General features: G+C 44.1%; 1 long non-coding RNA gene across 2 annotated transcripts in view; it reads left to right on the top strand.

Moving 5' to 3' along the window:
• Nucleotides 1-25,193, top strand: part of LOC307181365 — a 1,041,989-nt gene that overhangs the window by 567,905 nt on the left and 448,891 nt on the right. The window contains exon 1 of one of the 2 annotated variants that reach the window (XR_013826596.1): nt 24,472-24,521. The exons of the other annotated variant lie outside the window; for it this stretch is intronic. This is a non-coding gene — a long non-coding RNA (uncharacterized lncRNA). Of the gene's footprint in view, nt 1-24,471; nt 24,522-25,193 lie in introns of those variants that run through there. 2 annotated transcript variants of the gene reach the window in all.

Genomic DNA, 25,193 nt, shown 5'->3' with positions numbered 1-25,193 from the left:
AAGGAACTTTATCTGTGCTCATTTCAATCTCTGGTTTTATGCAGCACCCCAACTCACCTTTCCCCTTAAGCAAGCATAAGTTGGTTTTCTAAATTTGAGACCCTGTTCTGTTTTGGAATGCAGTTCCTGTGTAGCCAAGTTTACATTCCGTGTATTAGTGATATCATATGATGTTTCTTTTTCTCTGTGACTTATTTCAGTTAGAATCATCGTACCTGAATCCACTCATTATGCTGCTACGGGCCTGATGACATAGATTTCATTGCTGAGTGATACTGCATTGTACGTAAGTACCACAAGTTCTTTATCCATTTTTCACTTTCTGTGATATTGAACTTGTACGGTAAATGAGGTTCTTGTAAACGGAGGCGTCCCAAACTTTGGGGTGGCTGTGTCTTTTTGATTTTAATTTCCCTAAGCTATAGGACCATAAGTGGAAGTGCCCTAGGCTTTGTTCCTTTGTTTTTTAGATGTTTCAGGAAACACCATACACTTCTCCCGAGTGTCTGTTGGCAATTTACATCCCGCCCATCAGCATAACAAGGCTCCCAGTTCTCCATGGCCTGTGCTGCCTTTCTGGATTTTACACTTTTTTCAGATGGCCCTTTTGACCGGGGAGAAGTGAGACTTCATTGTAGTGCAGATTTCCTTTGCAAGTTTTCTTGGTTGGCCAAAAAGGGCGTATGTGTTTTTTCCTGAATATATTCAGGAAAAAACGCATACGCCCTTTTTGGCCAAGTGCATCATTGTGGACGTTCTGCCTCTTTTCCTATGCTTTCAATGCAATTCCAGTCTACCTCCTGAAATCGTTTTCCTGCAATTCTGCCCCTCTTTCAAGTCCTCTTGGCAGCCTTACTTCAGTATATTTTTGGACGATAGCTGTCATTTATAACTCTGCAGGTTTGTGAATTACAGTGCCCCTGAGCTCCTTTCTTCAACTCGCTTTCTTGTGACCTGGCCGCAACACCGCAGGAGGTCTTCAGGCCCTAATCTGGTTCTGGCACGGCACGATGAGCCTTTGGTTAATTCCTCTTCCTGGTGGGAAATGAGAGTTAAATTTGCCCATCCAGACACCTCCAGCTAGTCTCTCATTGGTTCTCGCTATTCCTGTTCGTCTTCCACAGAAATTGCAAACTGGGCCAAACAGGAGGTTAAAGGGACTGACTCTCCAAGTGGGGAGAGTGTTAGTAAAGCGTCTGGAATGTTGCACCCGAGTACCAGGTTACGAAAACTGAGACATATTTGAACACGTCTCCTGATCACATGGTTGATCATACTCTAGGTTCCACATGCATGTTTTAGCTGAAGGAAGAATACCTTAAACCTGGGTAGTTGAAACCCGTGGAATGGGTACCATGCAATATGACTTCAAAGGGTCTTCATTTGCTCACGAACCTCTCCAATCCTATCACTGCTGCGTTTATGACCCTGTACACATGCTTGATTCTCTTTCGGAGACATAGCAATCCATAGGTTTTAAGATACTTACTAGTCAGGTACATTCTTAGACGTTTAATATGCGGTGTTGAGTCCATTTCGTTGAGCAAGGAGTAGCTCTTGTCTATTCCATATTTGGCTTAAGGAACTTTATCTGTGCTCATTTCAATCTCTGGTTTTATGCAGCACCCCAACTCACCTTTACCCTTAAGCAAGCATAAGTTGGTTTTCTAAATTTGAGACCCTGTTCTGTTCTGTAATTCAGTTCCTGTGTAGCCAAGTTTACATTCCGTGTATTAGTGATATCTTATGATGTTTCTTTTTCTGTGTGACTTATTTCAGTTAGAATCATCATACCTGAATCCACTCATTGTGCTGCTAAGGGCCTGATGACATAGATTTCATTGCTGAGTGATATTGCTTTGTAAGTAAATACCACAACTTCTTTATCCATTTTTCACTTTCTGCGATGTTGAACTTGTACTGTAAACGAGGTTCTTGTAAACAGAGGCGTCCCAAACTTTGGGGTGGCTGTGTCTTTTTGATTTTAATTTCCCTAAGCTATAGGACCATAAGTGGCAGTGCCCTAGGCTCTGTTGCTTTGTTTTTTAGATGTTTCAGGAAACACCATACACTTCTCCCAAGTGTCTGTTGGCAATTTACATCCCGCCCATCAGCATAACAAGGCTCCCAGTTCTCCATGGCCTGTCCTGCCTTTCTGGATTTTACACTTTTTTCAGATGGCCCTTTTGACCGGGGGGAAGTGAGACTTCATTGTAGTGCAGATTTCCTTTGCAAGCTTGCTTGGTTGGCCAAAAAGGGCGTATGCGTTTTTTCCTGAATATATTCAGGAAAAAACGCATACGCCCTTTTTGGCCAAGTGCATCATTGTGGACGTTCTGCCTCTTTTCCTATGCTTTCAATGCAATTCCAGTCTACCTCCTGAAATCGGTTTCCTGCAATTCTGCCCCGCTTTCAAGTCCTCTTGGCAGCCTTACTTCAGTCTATTTTTGGACGATAGCTGTCATTTATAACTCTGCAGGTTTGTGAATTACAGTGCCCCTGAGCTTCTTTCTTCAACTCGCTTTCTTGTGAGCTGGCTGAAACACCGCAGGATGGCTTCAGGCCCTAATCTGGTTCTGGCACGGCACGCTGAGCCTTTGGTTAATTCCTCTTCCTGGTGGGAAATGAGAGTTAAATTTGCCCGTCCAGACACCTCCAGCTAGTCTCTCATTGGTTCTCGCTATTCCTGTTCATCTTCCGCAGAAATTGCAAACTGTGTCAAACAGGAGGTTAAATACGCTGACTCTCCAAGTGGGGAGAGTGTTAGTAAAGCGTCTGGAATGTTGCACCCGAGTACCAGGGGAAGAAACCTGAGACATATTTGAACACGTCTCCCGATCACATGGTTGATCATACTCTAGGTTCCACATGCATGTTTTAGCTGAAGGAAGAATACCTTAAACCTGGGTATTTGAAACCCGTGGAATGGGTACCATGCAATATGTCTTCAAAGGGTCTTCATTTGCTCACCGAACATCTCCAATCCTATCACTGCTGCGTTTATGCCCCTGTACACATGCTTGATTCTCTTTTGGAGACATAGCAATCCATAGGTTTTAACATACTTGCTAGTCAGGTACATTCTTAGGCGTTTAATATGCGGTGTTGAGTCCATTTCGTTGAGCAAGGAGTAGCTCTTGTCTATTCCATATTTGGCTTAAGGATCTTTATCTGTGCTCATTTCAATCTCTGGTTTTATGCAGCACCCCAACTCACCTTTCCCCTTAAGCAAGCATAAGTTGGTTTTCTAAATTTGAGACCCTGTTCTGTTCTGTAATTCAGTTCCTGTGTAGCCAAGTTTACATTCCGTGTATTACTGATATCTTATGATGTTTCTTTTTCTGTGTGACTTATTTCAGTTAGAATCATCGTACCTGAATCCACTCATTGTGCTGCTAAGGGCCTGATGAAACAGATTTCATTGCTGAGTGATATTGCTTTGTAAGTAAATACCACAACTTTTTTTATCCATTTTTCACTTTCTGCGATGTTGAACTTGTACTGTAAATGAGGTTCTTGTAACAGAGGCGTCCCAAACTTTGGGGTGGCTCTGTCTTTTTGATTTAAATTCCCTAAGCTATAGGACCATAAGTGGAAGTGCCCTAGGCTCTGTTGCTTTGTTTTTTAGATGTTTCAGGAAACACCATACACTTCTCCCAAGTGTCTGTTGGCAATTTACTTCCCGCCCATCAGCATAACAAGGCTCCCAGTTCTCCATGGCCTGTCCTGCCTTTCTGGATTTTACACTTTTTTCAGATGGCCCTTTTGACCAGGGGGAAGTGAGACTTCATTGTAGTGCAGATTTCCTTTGCAAGCTTGCTTGGTTGGCCAAAAAGGGCGTATGCGTTTTTTCCTGAATATATTCAGGAAAAAACGCATACGCCCTTTTTGGCCAAGTGCATCATTGTGGACGTTCTGCCTCTTTGCCTATGCTTTCAATGCAATTCCAGTCTACCTCCTGAAATCGGTTTCCTGCAATTCTGCCCCGCTTTCAAGTCCTCTTGGCAGCCTTACTTCAGTCTATTTTTGGACGATAGCTGTCATTTATAACTCTGCAGGTTTGTGAATTACAGTGCCCCTGAGCTCCTTTCTTCAACTCGCTTTCTTGTGACCTGGCCGTAACACCGCAGGATGGCTTCAGGCCCTAATCTGGTTCCGGCCCGGCATGCTGAGCCTTTGGTTAATTCCTCTTCCTGGTGGGAAATGAGAGTTAAATTTGCCCGTCCAGACACCTCCAGCTAGCCTCTCATTGGTTCTCGCTATTCCTGTTCATCTTCCGCAGAAATTGCAAACTGGGCCAAACAGGAGGTTAAAGGGACTGACTCTCCAAGTCGGGAGAGTGTTAGTAAAGCGTCTGGAATGTTGCACCCGAGTACCAGGGTACGAAAACTGAGACATATTTGAACACGACTCCCGTTCACATGGTTGATCATACTCTGGGTTCCACATGCATGTTTTAGCTGAAGGAAGAATACCTTAAACCTGGAGAGTTGAGACCCGTGTAATGGGTACCATGCAATATGACTTCAAAGGGTCTTCATTTGCGCACTGATCCTCTCCAATCGTATCACTGCTGCGTTTATGCCCCTGTACACACACTTGATTCTCTTTTGGAGACATAGCAATCCATAGGTTTTAAGATACTTACTAGTCAGGTACATTCTTAGGCGTTTAATATATGGTTTTGAGTCCATTTCGTTGAGCAAGGAGTAGCTCTTGTCTATTCCATATTTGGCTTAAGGAACTTTATCTGTGCTCATTTCAATCTCTGGTTTTATGCAGCACCCCTACTCACCTTTCCCCTTAAGCAAGCATAAGTTGGTTTTCTAAATTTGAGACCCTGTTCTGTTTTGGAATGCAGTTCCTGTGTAGCCAAGTTTACATTCCGTGTATTAGTGATATCATATGATGTTTCTTTTTCTGTGTGACTTATTTCAGTTAGAATCATCGTACCTGAATCCACTCATTATGCTGCTACGGGCCTGATGACATAGATTTCATTGCTGAGTGATACTGCATTGTACGTAAGTACCACAAGTTCTTTATCCATTTTTCACTTTCTGTGATATTGAACTTGTACGGTAAATGAGGTTCTTGTAAACGGAGGCGTCCCAAACTTTGGGGTGGCTGTGTCTTTTTGATTTTAATTTCCCTAAGCTATAGGACCATAAGTGGAAGTGCCCTAGGCTTTGTTCCTTTGTTTTTTAGATGTTTCAGGAAACACCATACACTTCTCCTGAGTGTCTGTTGGCAATTTACATCCCGCCCATCAGCATAACAAGGCTCCCAGTTCTCCATGGCCTGTCCTGCCTTTCTGGATTTTACACTTTTTTCAGATGGCCCTTGTGACCGGGGAGAAGTGGGACTTCATTGTAGTGCAGATTTCCTTTGCAAGTTTGCTTGGTTGGCCAAAAAGGGCGTATGTGTTTTTTCCTGAATATATTCAGGAAAAAACGCATACGCCCTTTTTGGCCAAGTGCATCATTGTGGACGTTCTGCCTCTTTTCCTATGCTTTCAATGCAATTCCAGTCTACCTCCTGAAATCGGTTTCCTGCAATTCTGCCCCGCTTTCAAGTCCTCTTGGCAGCCTTACTTCAGTCTATTTTTGGACGATAGCTGTCATTTATAACTCTGCAGGTTTGTGAATTACAGTGCCCCTGAGCTCCTTTCTTCAACTCGCTTTCTTGTGACCTGGCCGCAACACCGCAGGAGGTCTTCAGGCCCTAATCTGGTTCTGGCACGGCACGATGAGCCTTTGGTTAATTCCTCTTCCTGGTGGGAAATGAGAGTTAAATTTGCCCATCCAGACACCTCCAGCTAGTCTCTCATTGGTTCTCGCTATTCCTGTTCGTCTTCCACAGAAATTGCAAACTGGGCCAAACAGGAGGTTAAAGGGACTGACTCTCCAAGTGGGGAGAGTGTTAGTAAAGCGTCTGGAATGTTGCACCCGAGTACCAGGGTACGAAAACTGAGACATATTTGAACACGTCTCCCGTTCACATGGTTGATCATACTTGGGTTCCACATGCATGTTTTAGCTGAAGGAAGAATACCTTAAACCTGGAGAGATAAGACCCGTGTAATGGGTACCATGCAATATGACTTCAAAGGGCCTTCATTTGCTCACCGAACCTCTCCAATCCTATCACTGCTGCTTTTATGCCCCTGTACACATGCTTGATTCTCTTTCGGAGACATAGGAATCCATAGGTTTTAAGATACTTACTAGTCAGGTACATTCTTAGGCGTTTAATATGCGGTGTTGAGTCCATTTCGTTGAGCAAGGAGTAGGTCTTGTCTATTCCATATTTGACTTAAGGAACTTTATCTGTGCTCATTTCAATCTCTGGTTTTATGCAGCACCCCAACTCACCTTTACCCTTAAGCAAGCATAAGTTGGTTTTCTAATTTTGAGACCCTGTTCTGTTCTGTAATTCAGTTCCTGTGTAGGCAAGTTTACATTCCGTGTATTACTGATATCTTATGATGTTTCTTTTTCTGTGTGACTTATTTCAGTTAGAATCATCATACCTGAATCCACTCATTGTGCTGCTAAGGGCCTGATGACACAGATATCATTGCTGAGTGATATTGCTTTGTAAGTAAATACCACAACTTCTTTCTCCATTTTTCACTTTCTGCGATGTTGAACTTGTACTGTAAACGAGGTTCTTGTAAACAGAGCCATTCGAAACTTTGGGGTGGCTGTGTCTTTTTGATTTTAATTTCCCTAAGCTATAGGACCATAAGTGGAAGTGCCCTAGGTTCTGTTGCTTTGTTTTTTAGATGTTTCAGGAAACACCATACACTTCTCCCGAGTGGCTGTTGGCAATTTACATCCCACCCATCAGCATAACAAGGCTCCCAGTTCTCCATGGCCTGTCCTGCCTTTCTGGATTTTACACTTTTTTCAGATGGCCCTTTTGACCGGGGGGAAGTGAGACTTCATTGTAGTGCAGATTTCCTTTGCAAGCTTGCTTGGTTGGCCAAAAAGGGCGTATGCGTTTTTTCCTGAATATATTCAGGAAAAAACGCATACGCCCTTTTTGGCCAAGTGCATCATTGTGGACGTTCTGCCTCTTTTCCTATGCTTTCAATGCAATTCCAGTCTACCTCCTGAAATCGGTTTCCTGCAATTCTGCCCCGATTTCAAGTCCTCTTGGCAGCCTTACTTCAGTCTATTTTTGGACGATAGCTGTCATTTATAACTCTGCAGGTTTGTGAATTACAGTGCCCCTGAGCTCCTTTCTTCAACTCGCTTTCTTGTGAGCTGGCCGCAACACCGCAGGAGGTCTTCAGGCCCTAATCTGGTTCTGGCACGGCACGATGAGCCTTTGGTTAATTCCTCTTCCTGGTGGGAAATGAGAGTTAAATTTGCCCATCCAGACACCTCCAGCTAGTCTCTCATTGGTTCTCGCTATTCCTGTTCATCTTCCGCAGAAATTGCAAACTGCGCCATAGAGGAGGTTAAAGGCGCTGACTCTCCAAATGGGGAGAGTGTTAGTAAAGCGTCTGGAATGTTGCACCCGAGTACCAGGGGAGGAATACTGAGACATATTTGAACACGTCTCCCGTTCACACGGTTGATCATACTCTGGGTTCCACATGCATGTTTTAGCTGAAGGAAGAATACCTTAAACCTGGAGAGTTGAGACCCGTGGAATGGGTACCATGCAATATGACTTCAAAGGGTCTTCATTTGCTCACAGAACCTCTCCAATCCTATCACTGCTGCGTTTATGCCCCTGTACACACGCTTGATTCTCTTTTGGAGACATAGCAATCCATAGGTTTTAAGATACTTACTAGTCAGGTACATTCTTAGACGTTTAATATGGGGTGTTGAGTCCATTTCGTTGAGCAAGGAGTAGCTCTTGTCTATTCCATATTTGGCTTAAGGAACTTTATCTGTGCTCATTTCAATCTCTGGTTTTATGCAGCACCACAACTCACCTTTACCCTTAAGCAAGCATAAGTTGGTTTTCTAAACTTGAGACACTGTTCTGTTTTGTAATTCAGTTCCTGTGTAGCCAAGTCGACATTCTGTGTATTAATGATACCTTATGATGTTTCTTTTCTGTGTGACTTATTTCAGTTCGAATCATCATACCTGAATCCACTCATTATGCTGCTACAGGCCTGATGACATAGATTTCATTGCTGAGTGATATTGCATTGTACGTAAGTACCACAAGTTCTTTATCCATTTTTCACTTTCTGCGATGTTGAACTTGTACTGTAAACGAGGTTCTTGTAAACAGAGGCGTCCCAAACTTTGGGGTGGCTGTGTCTTTTTGATTTTAATTTCCCTAAGCTATAGGACCATAAGTGGAAGTGCCCTAGGCTCTGTTGCTTTGTTTTTTAGATGTTTCAGGAAACACCATACACTTCTGCAGAGTGGTTGTTGGCAATTTACATCCCGCCCATCAGCATAAGAAGGCTCCCAGTTCTCCATGGCCTGTCGTGCCTTTATGGATTTTACACTTTTTTCAGATGGCCCTTTTGACCAGGTGGAAGTGAGACTTCATTGTAGTGCAGATTTCCTTTGCAAGCTTGCTTGGTTGGCCAAAAAGGGCGTATGTGTTTTTTCCTGAATATATTCAGGAAAAAACGCATACGCCCTTTTTGGCCAAGTGCATCATTGTCGAGTTTCTGACTCTCTTCATATGTTTTCAATGCAATTCCAGTCTACCTCCTGAAATCGGTTTCCTGCAATTCTGCCTTGCTTTCAATGCCTCTTCATAGCCTTACCTCAATATATTTTTTAAAAATAGTTGGCCTTTATAACTCTGCAGGTTTTTGAATTGCAGTGGCCCTTAGCTCCATTTTTTAGCTCTTATTTTTGTGGTCTTGCCCCGTAACCACAGGATTCCTTGAAGCCCTATTTTTCTTCTGGGGCACCTTGCTGTGCCTTTGGTTAATTCTTCTTACTGATGTGATATTAGAGTGACATGTGCCCATTGAAACCGCTACAGCTAGTTTCTCACTGGTTCCCCCTATTCCCATTCATCCTCTGCACTAACTGCAGACTGTGCGATACCAGAACTTAAAGGCATTGACTCCATGTGGGGATGTTGTTAGTAAAGCGGCTGGAATGTCGATCCGGAGCCCCAGGAGAGGAAAAATGAGGTGCGTTTTAGAAACCTTTCCCGATCATATGGTATACCAGTCGCTGGGTTTCCCAAGCATGGTTTAGCTGTAGGAAGATTCCCTTCAACCTGGAGTGTTGGGACCCTTGGACTGAGTAGCATGAAGTATTGCATTAAACTTTCGGCAGTTGCTCACCAAAGCTCACCAATCCTGTCAGCCCCAAGTGTCCAGCCTTATGTCTTATCCAGCTTTGGGTTTATATGTGGTCAATCCAGGTTGCATCACAGCCCCTGAGCGAATTTTGTAAGAATTTTTCTCTCTTTCATTGTTTCAGCGTTTTGTTTTTAAAATTTATTTCTATAATGGGGTTTAGCTCCTTTTCACTGCTGTGTTTGTGCCGCTCTGCACACACTTGATTCCCTTATGGAGATATATCAATACATGGGTTTTAAGATTCTTATTCCTCAGATATATTTCTCTGCGGTGTATAGGGTGTGTTGAGGCCTGTTCATTGAGCAAGGTGTAGATCTTGTCTAATACCTATTTGGTTTATTGAACGGTATCTGTGCTAATTTCAAACTCTGGTTTTATGCATCACCCCACCTCTCCTTTCCCCTTAAGCTGACATAAGTGTGTTTTCTAAATGTGAGACACTGTTCTGTTCTGTAATTCATTTCTTGTGCAGCCATATTTACCCTCCCTCTATAAGTGATATCTTATGATATGTTTCTTTTTCTGTTTGACTTATTTCAAGTAGTATTATCGGACCTAAATCCACTCTTTATCCTTCTACTAGCCTTATTACATTGATTTCATGGTGAAGAGATATTCCATTGTACATAAGTACCACATCTTCTTTATCCATTGTTCTCTTTCCTGGGATATTTAAGGTGTACTGAAGTTGAGGTTCTTGTAAACAGAGTAGCCCTAAACTGTGGTGTGCTTGTGTCTTGTTGATTTTTAGACTTCCCTAGATATACTCCCATGATTGGAAGTGTCCTATGCTCTGTAGCTCTGTTTTTTAGATGATTTAGGAACCACCATACACTTCTCCAGAGTGGCTCTCGGCAGTTCACACACTGCCCATCAGCGTATAAAGGCTCCCTGTTCTCCATGGCCTGTCCTGCATTTCTGGTTTTTACAATTTTTTAGGATGGCCCTTTTGACCGGTGGGAAGTGAGACTTCTTTGTTGTGCACATTTGCATTGCTTGCTTGCTTCGTTGCCCATAAAGTGTGTATGCGTTTTTTCCTGGATATAATCAGGAAAAAACGCATACGCCCTTTTGGGCCAACTGCATCATTGTCGAAATTCTGCCGCTTTTCATATGCGTTAAAGACGAGTCCAATCTATCTCTTGAAATCTGTTTCTTGCAATTCTGTCTTGCATTCAGATCCTCTTCTTTGCCTTACCTCAACATATTTTTGGACGTTAGTTTTCATTTATAACTCTGCAGGTTTGTGAATTGCAGTGACCCTGAGCTCCATTTTTTAAGTTGCTCTTTTGTGAGCTGGCCTCAAACCCGCAGGATTGCTTCAGGCCCTATTTTGGCTCCGGCGAGGCAGGCTGAGCCTTTCTTTAATTCTTATTCTTAATGGGAAATTAGAGTGATATGTGCCCGTCCAAACCCCTACAACTCTTCTCTCATTGGTTCCCTCTCTTCCCGTTCATCCTCCTCACAATTTGCAAAATGTGTGAAACAGAAGTTTAAATGTGCTGATTCTCCAAGTGGGGAGATTCTAAGTAGCGTGGCTGGAATGGTGAACAGGAGCACCAGGAGAGGATAAATGAGGTGCATTTTAGACACATCTCCCGATCACATGGTGTACAGTCCTCTGGGTTTTCCATGCATGTTTTAGCTGTAGGAAGATCCCTTGAACCTGCAGATTTGGGACCCATTGAATGGGTACCAGGTAGTATTACTTTAAAGGGTGTGCATTTCCTCACCCAACCTCACATTTCTCTTAGCGCAAACAGTTTCCAGCCTTATGTCTCATCCTGCTGTGGGTCTAGATGTGTTCAATCCATGTTGCATCACCGTCCCTGAGGAAAAGTTGTAAGAGGTTTTCTCTGTCTCTCTGTCGTTTATTTTTTTCAATTTATTACTATATTGGTTACAGCTGATTTTCAAAGCTCTGTTTCTTGCTGCTGTACATCCACTTGATTCACGTACAGAGAGACATCAATAAATTCTTTTTCAGATTCTTACCAGTCGTATATATTCTTTTCCGGTGACTTGAGTGTGCTGAGTGCAGTTCTTTTAGCTACCGTGTAGGCCTTGTTAATTATCAGTTTGGTATTTGGAATGGTATCTTTGCTAATTTCAACCTCCTGGATGATGCCTCACCCCTCCCCACCTTTCCCGTTTAGCAGCCTTATGCGTGTTTTCTACATATTTGACTATGTTTTTGTTTTGTAATTTATTTCATGTGTAGCCATTTTGGATTCCACCTTTAAGTGATATCTTATGATATGTGTCTTTTTCTTTTTGAATTCTGTCACTTAGAATGATCATACGTAACTCCTCCGGAGTTGTTACAACTGGCCATATTTCATTGATTTCCAGGCTGAATAATATTCCACTCTACCTAAGTACCACATCTCTATCCATTTTTTCCCTCCAGAGACATTTAAGTTATATCCTAGTCGAGGATCTTTTAAACAGAGAGGGGGTAAACATTGGGGTGCCTGTGTCCTCTCGATTTTTGTTTTTCCCAAGATATACGCCCATGAGTGCAAGTGCCCTATGCTCTGTAGCTCATTTTTTAGATGCTTTAGTAAACACAATACACTTCTCCAGAATGGCCGTTGGCAATATACATTTCCACTATAAGTCTCACAGGGCTCCCTCTTCTCGTTGCCCTGTCCTGCATTTCTGTTGTTTACGCTTTATGAGGATGGCTCTTCTGACTGATGCGAAGTGATATCTTTTGTGGTATTGACTTCCAGTGCCCACCTGTTTGGTTGGCTAAAAAAGTGTATGCCCTTTTCTTGAATATATACAGAAAAGAACGCATACACCCTTTTTGGCCAACTGCAATGTTGGCAATGTTCAGCTCCTTTTCTTGTGCTTAATGGCGAGTCCTTTCTACCTCCTCAAATCCCTTTCCTGCCATTCTCCCTTGCTTACAAGTCCTTTTCTCTGACTTTCCTCAAGACATTTTTCAGTGATGGATATTTTCAACTCTGCAGTTTTGTGAATTTTACTGCCCCTGAGTTCCATTGTTCAACTCGTGTTTATGGGAACTGGCCACAAAGCAGCGGGATTTCCTCAAGCCCTATACTGTTTCCATGGGCAACCCTAGCCTTTGGTCAATTCGTCTTCCTGATTGGAAATTAGAGTGACATGTGCCTGTCTGAACACCTAGGACTTGTCTCTCATTGTTCCTCATCCTTCCGCTTCATCCTCTGGACAAATTCCAAACTGTACGCAACAGGATGTTGACAGTGCTGACATCTCCAAGTGGGGAGACTGTTAGTAAAGACGCTGGAGGGGTGAACCCGAGCACCAGGAGATGAGGAGATGAGATGCCTTTTCCAAACTCTTCCCGATCAGATGGTATACCATCCTCTGGGTGTGACAGACATGTTTTAGCAGTAGGAAGAGTCCCATTCATGTAAGGAGAACACCAGGGCTTTTTCAAAATCAGTGTCTCCCCGAAACCCAAACTGGGGAATTTTTTAAGCTACGGCTACACATATGTTCATTAAGGGCTTTGGGAAGTAGGCAGAGTCCAAACTTTAGATGATTGAAGTCTTCAGGGTCAGAAGCACTCACCACCAGCTTCCCTTAGGCTACACTTTAACTGTCATTGATAGATGATGTCAATAAAAATATCTATTCTTTTTCAGATTATTTCCCCTTATAGGTTATTGCAAAATGTTGAGTGTAGTTCCCTGTGCTATACAGTAGTTCCTTGTTGATGATCTATTTTATACATAGCAGTGTGTATGTGTTCATTCCAAACTGTTAATTTATCCCTCCTCCCACCTTTCCCCTTTGGTAATAATAAATTATAAGATTTTATACTTCTCAGAAATGGGGGAGCTAAAAGAGAGGTATCATTTTCAATGGAAAAGCATTTAAAACAAGATTGAAGGTTTAACCAAGATTATTAGATGTACATCCTTGGAAAGAAATCACTTCGTTTCTCTAATATTGACCCGACAAATAAGACAAACCTTTTCACTGAACTTGCTTATAAAAAGTGATGGAAATATCAAATGGAAGTGTTAAAAACATCTTATTTTACCCGAGCCTTATACACTGTTCTATGTTAACTACAGTTTGGCTCACACATCTGTTCATTGAGGTTACAATAGTCTCAATTTCTGTTACTGATCCTCCAGAGTGGACCCCAACAAGTGTCCCCCTGCCCAGTGTCATTGGGGCCAACAGATCGAGACTGAGTTTGGTTCACAAGCAAAGGAAACTTTATATTTTGATCAGAGAATGGAGAGGTGAGAGCATGCACTACCCCGTGGGCTGTGGGCTGGGCTGCTGTGTAGAGATCCTGTCAGAGTCAGTGGGAGGGAGGGAGGCGGCGGAGCTCTCGAGGGCCGGGTTGGCTGTAGCTCAGGCTCTATATCGTGGAGTCTGCACTGGGCCCCAGGAGCTGAGGTGTCGACCCAGCCATTCTGCACTAGGAAATCTGGTCTGAAGTGCCGGGTGTGGAACCTCTGCATGCGGGACCCTAGGAGCACGTGAAATTAGACAAAGCACAAAGGATAAAAAAGGTTAGACTTGACTTTATTGCCCAGATTCTACTTTTATCTCCCAGGGATTTTTAATGGGCTTTGCTGGGGACAAACCCCTCCTCTGCCTTTTGTCCCGTTCCTCATTCTTGGAGTGCTGAGGGTGCAGACCCTTCTTCTGTAACTGCTGAGTGCTGAGTTGGGAGCCCTCATACCCTGGGGCGAGGGTCAGAGCTTCTCCCCAGCAGCCTCCCGGTGACGTTGATTGTCCCCAGGACCCCTGCCTCCCTGCTCGTCCACCTGAGCACCAGCATTGGAAGTGTTATAGATTCTAATGACCTTTAAGGGTCCAGGAAAGAGATGTGCAGAGACGCTGTGGGGGCCGGTTTCACCCCGCCCCACATTTGTTCGGCCACCTTAGGCTGACCGTCTCTGCCAGCCTAGATGCTCTGACCAGTAGTCTGCGCTTTCCTCAATTAGGCCCCTGAATTAACGTACAAACAGCACCAGGTGTCAGAGCCCTGCCCGCTCAACTCCCAGACAGTCCAGGGTCAGTGGTGATCAAGGACCATGATGGCTACTGAGTCAACAGCCTTTTGAAGTAAACAGGAGTCCAGCCGGTCTTATTGGCCACCATCATCACGGTGTCTGTAGGCTTTTCTATGGTGACAGTGTGGTATACTGTTCCCCCGCCAAGATTATTAGCTCCCCTCTGGGTGCAGTAAGTCCTGCAAGCAGTAGTCTACTCTTTTGGGACACACTCTTGTTGTTTTATGAGAGAAACTCCAGGTCAAGTGATGTTCACACGAGTCGTCATGGTGCCCTGTTGCCCCCGGTTATCTCTCTGGATGTTGGAGTTGGAGGGCCTCCTCACTCGAGGTCGGTGTGCCCACGGAGCGAACCCTGCAACTTCAGGGCATGGTTGGTGGTTAGGATCACCACGTGGGGTCCTTTTCCCTTAGGAGGGAGGTGGCCTTTTGGGCTGCTGATTTCCAGGTTTTTAGATACCGCCAGTATCTTGGCCAGATGTGGCAGTGGGCCAAGCCCCTTAGTGACCGTAGTTTATCCTACCTGGATGGCATTCTTGCATTGTTCCATTTCAAGTGGTCCCAGTTTTTGCACTAATTCTCCAATGGCGATTCACCTTTCACCGGGAATGTAAAGGTCAAAGGGTTTAGCTAAATTAGGGAGTTCCAGGGCAAGGGTCTGAATTGACTGCTCTTTCCATTCTTGAAAGGCCACTTCTGGATTCTATTCAAAAGGATCATCATCTTTTCCTTTCAGTGTTTCATATAGAGGCCCAGCTAGTAGACTGTAGTTAGGGATCCAGAAGCAGCAAACCCTGGCCTCCCCAGGAACCCCTAAGCTGTCTTCTAGTTTTAGAAAGGGGTAAGGCTGAAAATGGTTTCTTCCCTTTCCTGGGATGGGCTTCTCTGACCTTCTGTGAGAATGAAGCCCAGGCAGGTCACCGCAGTCTGTGATATTTGAGCTTTTTCTTGGACAACTTCTATCCTTTATTGGCTTGGTAGTTCAGAGGCCTCCTTAGTAGGGCTGGTGATCAGAATGTCGTCTGCATATTGAAGGAGGGTTTCCTTTTCCAGAGGTAGAACTTTTAGGTCTTTAGCTAAGCTTTCCCCAAAGATGGTGTGGGAATTTTTGCACCCTTGGGGCCAGACGGCCCGGAAGTATTGTTTTAGTTGTATGTTGAGTCCTGCCACTCACAAGCCAAAATTTCTTGTGACTCTGGGACTAATGGAATACAAAAGAAGGCATCATTGAAGACTAATACAGAATACCATGTCCTGGTGGTTGGTAGAATGACCAGCAGGGTGTAGGAATTAGGAGCAACTGGAGGTATATCCTCGGTGGCTTCACTGACTGTCCTGACATCCTTTACCAGGTCCCCAGCAGCCCATGGGGCTCTCGTGGTCAGACCAATCCCAGAATATGGAGCTCACCTGGGCAGGTACCCCACCCCCACCCCAGCCCACGGGGCTCTCGTGGTCAGGCCCCTCCCAGGATACAGAGCTACCCTTGCAGGTACCGTGGCAGGGCTGGGCACACAGGAACCGTGCTGCACATAGCCCTCATTGCAGAGCACCCTCAGCTCACCTGTCACTCAGAGCTGACACAGAGCACCTCAGAGCAGGACTTGAACTAACAAACAGCAGCTGCGACAGGTCTGTGACCCTGGGCATCACTCCGTGAGGCCTCCCTCCACCTGGTCTTCCAGAGACTTCCACTGCACCCGGGGCACCAGGCCTCTGTCTCCAACCACCACCCACCCCTCCTCTCCCTGACTCCTGGGTTCCTCTCATTAGGAGAGGGTTTTCTTGAAGTTGTCTCCCACTCATGGGCCAGATAAAATGATTAGAAAACAAGCCAAAGCTGCAGCCCCTTGTCTATCCTGACTCTCAGGAGCCCACACCTGTTCCTTGGACCTGGCCGGTTCAGCAAGTTCCATTTTCTGCAACTGTGAGCCCCTGAGGGGTGATGATTGGCTGACCTGGGCAGCCTTACCGTGCCGGCCAGCCCTCCCCAGGTGTGCCTGGGTTGAGATCAATATAAATACCACTCCAGGCAGCAAGAGCCCCTGCAGCCGTGCCTGACGCCATTTTCTCTGCCCTGTCAGCAGTCTCGGGGCTGGGCTGGTGGGAGGGAGTGAGAGGCCACGGCTTTGTGGGTGGCCCAGTGTGAGTGGGGCTCTGCTGGACTTTCTGCAGCAGTTGCCAGGCTGCCACCTGCTAAAGAAGAGGATGTGTCACCCATACCTGCTGCTGGAATTTCTCCCTGGGCAGAGGTGAGGAAGGAAAAAAGCAGTGGAGGCAGGGACAGGACGGGTATCTCAGGCAGGGAAATGGAAATCTTCCAGAAGAGCACCCAGGGCCAGGACCATCCTGGCTGGCCTGCAGGCACCAAGTCGGCCGGCATGCTGTCACTCGTGTGGCTCTATGGCCCTTCCTCTAGGCTTTCAAGTCCTTGTATATATTCAGGTGTTTTACCTGGGACGGGTGGGAATAGTTCAGCAGCAACTGGCCTGGGGCTCAGCTCACGTTTACTCACAGATGCCTCGGCACGGTGCCCCAGCTTTGCAATGAGGACGCTTGTTGCGTGGGGGCTGCTGGCTGAATGGGAGACGATTCCCCACCACTGACCAACTTCAGAATTGTTTACAACTGGAGCAAGTGCCCTGATACGGTTTTCCTCTGTGTAACTGGTGGGTTCTGTGTTTTTTTTCTCTTTTTCGTTTTTGGTTCAAGGTAGATTTTATTCCTCTTTTTTGTATTTACAGATATAAGCATGGAAATAATTTATTCATATAAATACATGTATGTGCAGGGAATAATTGTTTTTTCTGTTTTATTTTTTAAATTTTACTTCTTTTTAATTTTGAATTTTATTTTATATTTTTATACAGCAGGTTCTTATTGGGTATCTATTTTATACATATAAATGTATACATGCCAATCCCAGTCTCTCAACTCCTCCCACCACCACCCCCCCAACAGCTTTCCCCCCTTGTTGTCCATACGTTTGTTGTCTACATCTGTTGCTCTATTTATGCCTTGCAAAATGGTTAATCTGTACAGTTTTTCTAGGTTCCACATATATGCATGAATATACAAGATTTGTTTTTCTCTTTCTGACTTACTTCACTCTGTATGACAGTCTCTAGATCCATCGACGTCTCTACAAATGACCCAATTTCATTCCTTTTCATGGCTTAGTAATATTCCATTTTATATATGTACCACAGCTTTATGCATTCGTCTGTCTGTGGGCATTTAGGTTGCTTCCATTACCTCGATATTGTAAATAGTGATGCAATGAACATTGCGGTGAATGACTCTTTTTGATTTATGGTTTTGTCTGGGTATATGTCCAGTACTGGGATTGCTGTATCATATGGTAATTCTATTGTTAGTTTCTTAAGAAATTCCATATTGTTCTCCATAATGACTGTATCAATTTATATTCCCAACAATAGTGGAAGAGGGTTCCTTTTCTCCACACCCTTTCCAGCATTTTTTGTTTGTAGATTTTCAATGATGCCTATTCTACCAGGTGTGAGGTGATACCTCATTGTTGAATCCATTTCGTTGAGCAACGGGTAGCTCTTGTCTATTACATATTTGGCTTATGGAACGGTATCTGTGCTAATTTCAAACTCTGCTTTTATGCAGCACCCCAACTCACCTTCCCCCTTAAGCAGGCATAAGTTGGTTTTCTAAACTTGAGACCCTGTTCTGTTTTGTAATTCAGTTCATGTGTAGCCAAGTTCACATTCCGTGTATTAGTGATACCTTATGATGTTTCTTTTTCTGTGTGACTTATTTCACTTAGAATCATCGTGCCTCAATCCACTCATTATGCTGGTACGGGCCTGGTGACATAGATTTCATTGCTGAGTGGTATTCTGTTGTACAGAAGTACCGCAACTTCTTTATCCATTATTTGCTCTCTGGGATATTTAACTTGTGCCGTAGAAGAGATTCCTGTAAAAAGAGCCGTCCCAAATTTTGGGGTTGCTGTGTCTTTTTGATATTAATTTCCCTAAGCTATAGGACCATAAGTGGAAGTGCCCTAGGCTCTGTTGCTTTGTTTTTTAGATGTTTCAGGAAACACCATACACTTCTCCCCAGTGTCTGTTGGCAATTTACATCCCGCCCATCAGCATAACAAGGCTCCCAGTTCTCCATGGCCTGTCCTGCCTTTCTGGATTTTACACTTTATTCTGATGGCCCTTTTGACCGGGGGGAAGTGAGACTTCATTGTAGTGCAGATTTCCTTTGCAAGCTTGCTTGGTTGGCCAAAAAGGGCGTATGCGTTTTTTCCTGAATATATTCAGGAAAAAACGCATATTCCCTTTTGGCAAAGTGCATCATTGTGGACGTTCTGCCTCTTTTCCTATGCTTGCAATGCAATTCCAGTCTACCTCCTGAAATCGGTATCCTTCAATTCTGCCCCGCTTTCAAGTCCTCTTGGCAGCCTTCCTTCAGTATATTTTTGGACGATAGCTGTCATTTATAACTCTGCAGGTTTGTGAATTACAGAGCCCCTGAGCTCCTTTCTTCAACTCACTTTCTTGTGAGCTGGCCGCAACACCGCAGGATGGCTTCAGGCCCTAATCTGTTTCCGGCACGGCATGCTGAGCCTTTGGTTAATTCCTCTTCCTAGTGGGAAATGAGAGTTAAATTTGCCCGTTCAGACACCTCCAGCTAGTCTCTCATTGGTTCTCCCTATTCCTGTTCATCTTCCGCAGAAATTGCAAACTGTGTCAAACAGGAGGTTAAATACGCTGACTCTCCAAGTGGGAAGAGTGTTAGTAAAGCGTCTGGAATGTTGCACCCGAGTACCAGGGGAAGAAACCTGAGACATATTTGAACACGTCTCCCGATCACATGGTTGATCATACTCTAGGTTCCACATGCATGTTTTAGCTGAAGGAAGAATACCTGAAACCTGGGTAGTTGAAACCCGTGGAATGGGTACCATGCAATATGCTTCAAAGGGTCTTCATTTGTTCACCGAACCTCTCCAATCCTATCACTGCTGCGTTTATGCCCCTGTACACATGCTTGATTCTCTTTCAGAGACATAGCAATCCATAGGTTTTAAGATACTTACTAGTCAGGTACATTCTTAGGCGTTTAATATGCGGTGTTGAGTCCATTTCGTTGAGCAAGGAGTAGCTCTTGTCTATTCCATATTTGGCTTAAGGAACTTTATCTGTGCTCATTTCAATCTCTGGTTTTATGCAGCACCCCAACTCACCTTTCCCCTTAAGCAAGCATAAGTTGGTTTTCTAAATTTGAGAACCTGTTCTGTTTTGGAATTCAGTTCCTGTGTAGCCAAGTTTACATTCCGTGTATTAGTGATATCTTATGATGTTTCTTTTTCTGTGTGACTTATTTCAGTTAGAATCATCGTACCTGAATCCACTCATTATGCTGCTACGGGCCTGATGACATAGATTTCATTGCTGAGTGATACTGCATTGTACATAAGTACCACAAGTTCTTTATCCATTTTTCACTTTCTGTGATATTGAACTTGTACGGTAAACGAGGTTCTTGTAAACAGAGGCGTCCCAAACTTTGAGGTGGCTGTGTCTTTTTGATTTTTATTTCCCTAAGCTATAGGACCATAAGTGGAAGTGCCCTAGGCTCTGTTGCTTTGTGTTTTAGATGTTTCAGGAAACACCATACACTTCTCCCGAGTGTCTGTTGGCAATTTACATCCCGCCCATCAGCATAACAAGGCTCCCAGTTCTCCATGGCCTGTTGCCTTTCTGGATTTTACACTTTTTTCAGATGGCCCTTTTGACTGGGGGGAAGTGAGACTTCATTGTAGTGCAGATTTCCTTTGCAAGCTTGCTTGGTTGGCCAAAAAGGGCGTATGCGTTTTTTACTGAATATATTCAGGAAAAAACGCATACGCCCTTTTTGGCCAAGTGCATCATTGTGGACGTTCTGCCTCTTTTCCTATGCTTTCAATGCAATTCCAGTCTACCTCCTGAAATCGGTTTCCTGCAATTCTGCCCCGCTTTCAAGTCCTCTTGGCAGCCTTACTTCAGTCTATTTTTGGACGATAGCTGTCATTTATAACTCTGCAGGTTTGTGAATTACAGTGCCCCTGAGCTCCTTTCTTCAACTCGCTTTCTTGTGACCTGGCCGCAACACCGCAGGATGGCTTCAGGCCCTAATCTGGTTCCGGTACGGCACGCTGAGCCTTTGGTTAATTCCTCTTCCTGGTGGGAAATGAGAGTTAAATTTGCCCGTCCAGACACCTCCAGCTAGCCTCTCATTGGTTCTCGCTATTCCTGTTCATCTTCCGCAGAAATTGCAAACTGGGCCAAACAGGAGGTTAAAGGGACTGACTCTCCAAGTCGGGAGAGTGTTAGTAAAGCGTCTGGAATGTTGCACCCGAGTACCAGGGGAGGAAACCTGAGACATATTTGAACACGTCTCCCGATCACATGGTTGATCATACTCTAGGTTCCACATGCATGTTTTAGCTGAAGGAAGAATACCTGAAACCTGGGTAGTTGAAACCCGTGGAATGGGTACCATGCAATATGCTTCAAAGGGTCTTAATTTGTTCACCGAACCTCTCCAATCCTATCACTGCTGCGTTTATGCCCCTGTACACATGCTTGATTCTCTTTCAGAGACATAGCAATCCATAGGTTTTAAGATACTTACTAGTCAGGTACATTCTTAGGCGTTTAATATGCGGTGTTGAGTCCATTTCGTTGAGCAAGGAGTAGCTCTTGTCTATTCCATATTTGGCTTAAGGAACTTTATCTGTGCTCATTTCAATCTCTGGTTTTATGCAGCACCCCAACTCACCTTTCCCCTTAAGCAAGCATAAGTTGGTTTTCTAAATTTGAGAACCTGTTCTGTTTTGGAATTCAGTTCCTGTGTAGCCAAGTTTACATTCCGTGTATTAGTGATATCTTATGATGTTTCTTTTTCTGTGTGACTTATTTCAGTTAGAATCATCGTACCTGAATCCACTCATTATGCTGCTACGGGCCTGATGACATAGATTTCATTGCTGAGTGATACTGCATTGTACATAAGTACCACAAGTTCTTTATCCATTTTTCACTTTCTGTGATATTGAACTTGTACGGTAAACGAGGTTCTTGTAAACAGAGGCGTCCCAAACTTTGAGGTGGCTGTGTCTTTTTGATTTTTATTTCCCTAAGCTATAGGACCATAAGTGGAAGTGCCCTAGGCTCTGTTGCTTTGTGTTTTAGATGTTTCAGGAAACACCATACACTTCTCCCGAGTGTCTGTTGGCAATTTACATCCCGCCCATCAGCATAACAAGGCTCCCAGTTCTCCATGGCCTGTTGCCTTTCTGGATTTTACACTTTTTTCAGATGGCCCTTTTGACTGGGGGGAAGTGAGACTTCATTGTAGTGCAGATTTCCTTTGCAAGCTTGCTTGGTTGGCCAAAAAGGGCGTATGCGTTTTTTCCTGAATATATTCAGGAAAAAACGCATACGCCCTTTTTGGCCAAGTGCATCATTGTGGACGTTCTGCCTCTTTTCCTATGCTTTCAATGCAATTCCAGTCTACCTCCTGAAATCGGTTTCCTGCAATTCTGCCCCGCTTTCAAGTCCTCTTGGCAGCCTTACTTCAGTCTATTTTTGGACGATAGCTGTCATTTATAACTCTGCAGGTTTGTGAATTACAGTGCCCCTGAGCTCCTTTCTTCAACTCGCTTTCTTGTGACCTGGCCGCAACACCGCAGGATGGCTTCAGGCCCTAATCTGGTTCCGGCCCGGCAAGCTGAGCCTTTGGTTAATTCCTCTTCCTGGTGGGAAATGAGAGTTAAATTTGCCCGTCCAGACACCTCCAGCTAGCCTCTCATTGGTTCTCGCTATTCCTGTTCATCTTCCGCAGAAATTGCAAACTGGGCCAAACAGGAGGTTAAAGGGACTGACTCTCCAAGTCGGGAGAGTGTTAGTAAAGCGTCTGGAATGTTGCACCCGAGTACCAGGGGAGGAAAACTGAGACATATTTGAACACGTCTCCCGATCACATGGTTGATCATACTCTAGGTTCCACATGCATGTTTTAGCTGAAGGAAGAATACCTTAAACCTGGGTAGTTAAAACCCGTGGAATGGGTACCATGCAATATGACTTCAATGGGTCTTCATTTGCTCACCGAATCTCTCCAATCCTATCACTGCTGCATTTATGACCCTTGTACACACGCTTGATTCTCTTTTGGAGACATAGCAATCCATAGGTTTTAAGATACTTACTAGTCAGGTATATTCTTAGGCGTTTAATATGGGGTGTGGAGTCCATTTCGTTGAGCAAGGAGTAGCTCTTGTCTATTCCATATTTGGCTTAAGGAACTTTATCTGTGCTCATTTCAATCTCTGGTTTTATGCAGCACCCCAACTCACCTTTCCCCTTAAGCAAGCATAAGTTAGTTTTCAAAATTTGAGACCCTGTTCTGTTTTGTAATTCAGTTCCTCTGTAGCCAAGTTTAAATTCCATGTATTAGTGATATTTTTTGATGTTTCTTTTTCTGTGTGACTTATTTCAGTTAGAATCACCATACCTGAATCCACTCATTATGCGGCTATGGGCCTGGTGACATAGATTTCATTGCTGAGTGATATTGCATTGTACATGAGTACCACAACTTCTTTATCCATTTTTCACTTTCTGTGATATTGAACTTGTACGGTAAATGAGGTTCTTGTAAACAGAGGCGTCCCAAACTTTGGGGTGGCTGTGTCTTTTTGATTTTAATTTCCCTAAGCTATAGGACCATAAGTGGAAGTGCACTAGGCTCTGTTGCTTTGTTTTTTAGATGTTTCAGGAAACACCATACACTTCTCCCGAGTGGCTGTTGGCAATTTACATCCCGCCCATCAGCATAACAAGGCTCCCAGTTCTCCATGTCCTGTCCTGCCTTTCTGGATTTTACACTTTTTTCAGATGGCCCTTTTGACCGGGGGAAAGTGAGACTTCATTGTAGTGCAGATTTCCTTTGCAAGCTTGCTTGGTTGGCCAAAAAGTGCGTATGCGTTTTTTCCTGAATATATTAAGGAAAAAACGCATACGCCCTTTTTGGCCAAGTGCATCACTGTGGACGTTCTGCCTCTTTTCCTATGCTTGAAATGCAATTCCTGTCTACCTCCTGAAATCGGTTTCCTGCAATTCTGCCCCACTTTCAAGTCCTCTTGGCAACCTTACTTCAGTATATTTTTGGACGATAGCTGTCATTTATAACTCTGCAGGTTTGTGAATTACAGTGCCCCTGAGCTCCTTTCTTCAACTCGCTTTCTTGTGTTCTGACCGCAACACCGCAGGATGGCTTCAGGCCCTAATGTGGTTCCGGCATGGCACGCTGAGCCTTTGCTTAATTCCTCTTCCTGGTGGGAAATGAGAGTTAAATTTGCCCGTTCAGACACCTCCAGCTAGTCTCTCATTGGTTCTCGCTATTCCTGTTCATCTTCCGCAGAAATTGCAAACTGTGCCAAACAGGAGGTTAAAGGCGTTGACTCTCCAAGTCGGGAGAGTGTTAGTAAAGCATCTGGAATGTTGCACCCGAGTACCAGGGGAGGAAAACTGAGACATATTTGAACACGTCTCCCGTTCACACGGTTGATCATACTCTGGGTTCCACATGCATGTTTTAGCTGAAGGAAGAATACCTTAAACATGGAGAGTTGAGACCCGTGTAATGGGTACCATGCAATATGACTTCAAAGGGTCTTCATTTGCTCACCTAACCTCTCCAATCCTATCACTGCTGCGTTTATGCCCCTGTACACATGCTTGATTCTCTTTCAGAGACATAGCAATCCATAGGTTTTAAGATACTTACTAGTCAGGTACATTCTTAGGCGTTTAATATGCGGTGTTGAGTCCATTTCGTTGAGCAAGGAGTAGCTCTTGTCTATTCCATATTTGGCTTAAGGAACTTTATCTGTGCTCATTTCAATCTCTGATTTTATGCAGCAACCCAACTCACCTTTCCCCTTAAGCAAGCATAAGTTGGTTTTCTAAATTTGAGACCCTGTTCTGTTCTGTAATTCAGTTCCTGTGTAGCCAAGTTTCCGTTCCGTGTATTACTGATATCTTATGATGTTTCTTTTTCTGTGTGACTTATTTCAGTTAGAATCATCATACCTGAATCCACTCATTGTGCTGCTAAGGGCCTTGTGACACAGATTTCATTGCTGAGTGATGTTGCTTTGTAAGTAAATACCACAACTTCTTTATCCATTTTTCACTTTCTCTGATATTGAACTTGTACGGTAAACGAGGTTCTTGTAAACGGAGGCGTCCCAAACTTTGGGGTGGCTGTGTCTTTTTGATTTTAATTTCCCTAAGCTATAGGACCATAAGTGGCAGTGCCCTAGGCTCTGTTGCTTTGTTTTTTAGATGTTTCAGGAAACACCATACACTTCTCCGGAGTGTCTGTTGGCAATTTATATCCCGCCCATCAGCATAACAAGGCTCCCAGTTCTCCATGGCCTGTCCTGCCTTTCTGGATTTTACACTTTTTTCAGATGGCCCTTTTGACCGGGGGGAAGTGAGACTTCATTGTAGTGCAGATTTCCTTTGCAAGCTTGCTTGGTTGGCCAAAAAGGGCGTATGCGTTTTTTCCTGAATATATTCAGGAAAAAACGCATACGCCCTTTTTGGCCAAGTGCATCATTGTGGACGTTCTGTCTCTTTTCCTATGCTTTCAATGCAATTCCAGTCTACCTCCTGAAATCGGTTTCCTGCAATTCTGCCCCGCTTTCAAGTCCTCTTGGCAGCCTCACTTCAGTCTATTTTTGGACGATAGCTGTCATTTATAACTCTGCAGGTTTGTGAATTACAGTGCCCCTGAGCTCCTTTCTTCAACTCGCTTTCTTTTCAG

The sequence above is a fragment of the Stenella coeruleoalba genome, assembly GCF_951394435.1.
Source record: "Stenella coeruleoalba genome assembly, contig: scaffold_107, whole genome shotgun sequence".
Taxonomy (NCBI): domain Eukaryota; kingdom Metazoa; phylum Chordata; class Mammalia; order Artiodactyla; family Delphinidae; genus Stenella; species Stenella coeruleoalba.
The sequence above is the reverse complement of the archived record's forward strand: the minus strand, read 5'-3'. Positions and strand labels throughout refer to the sequence as shown.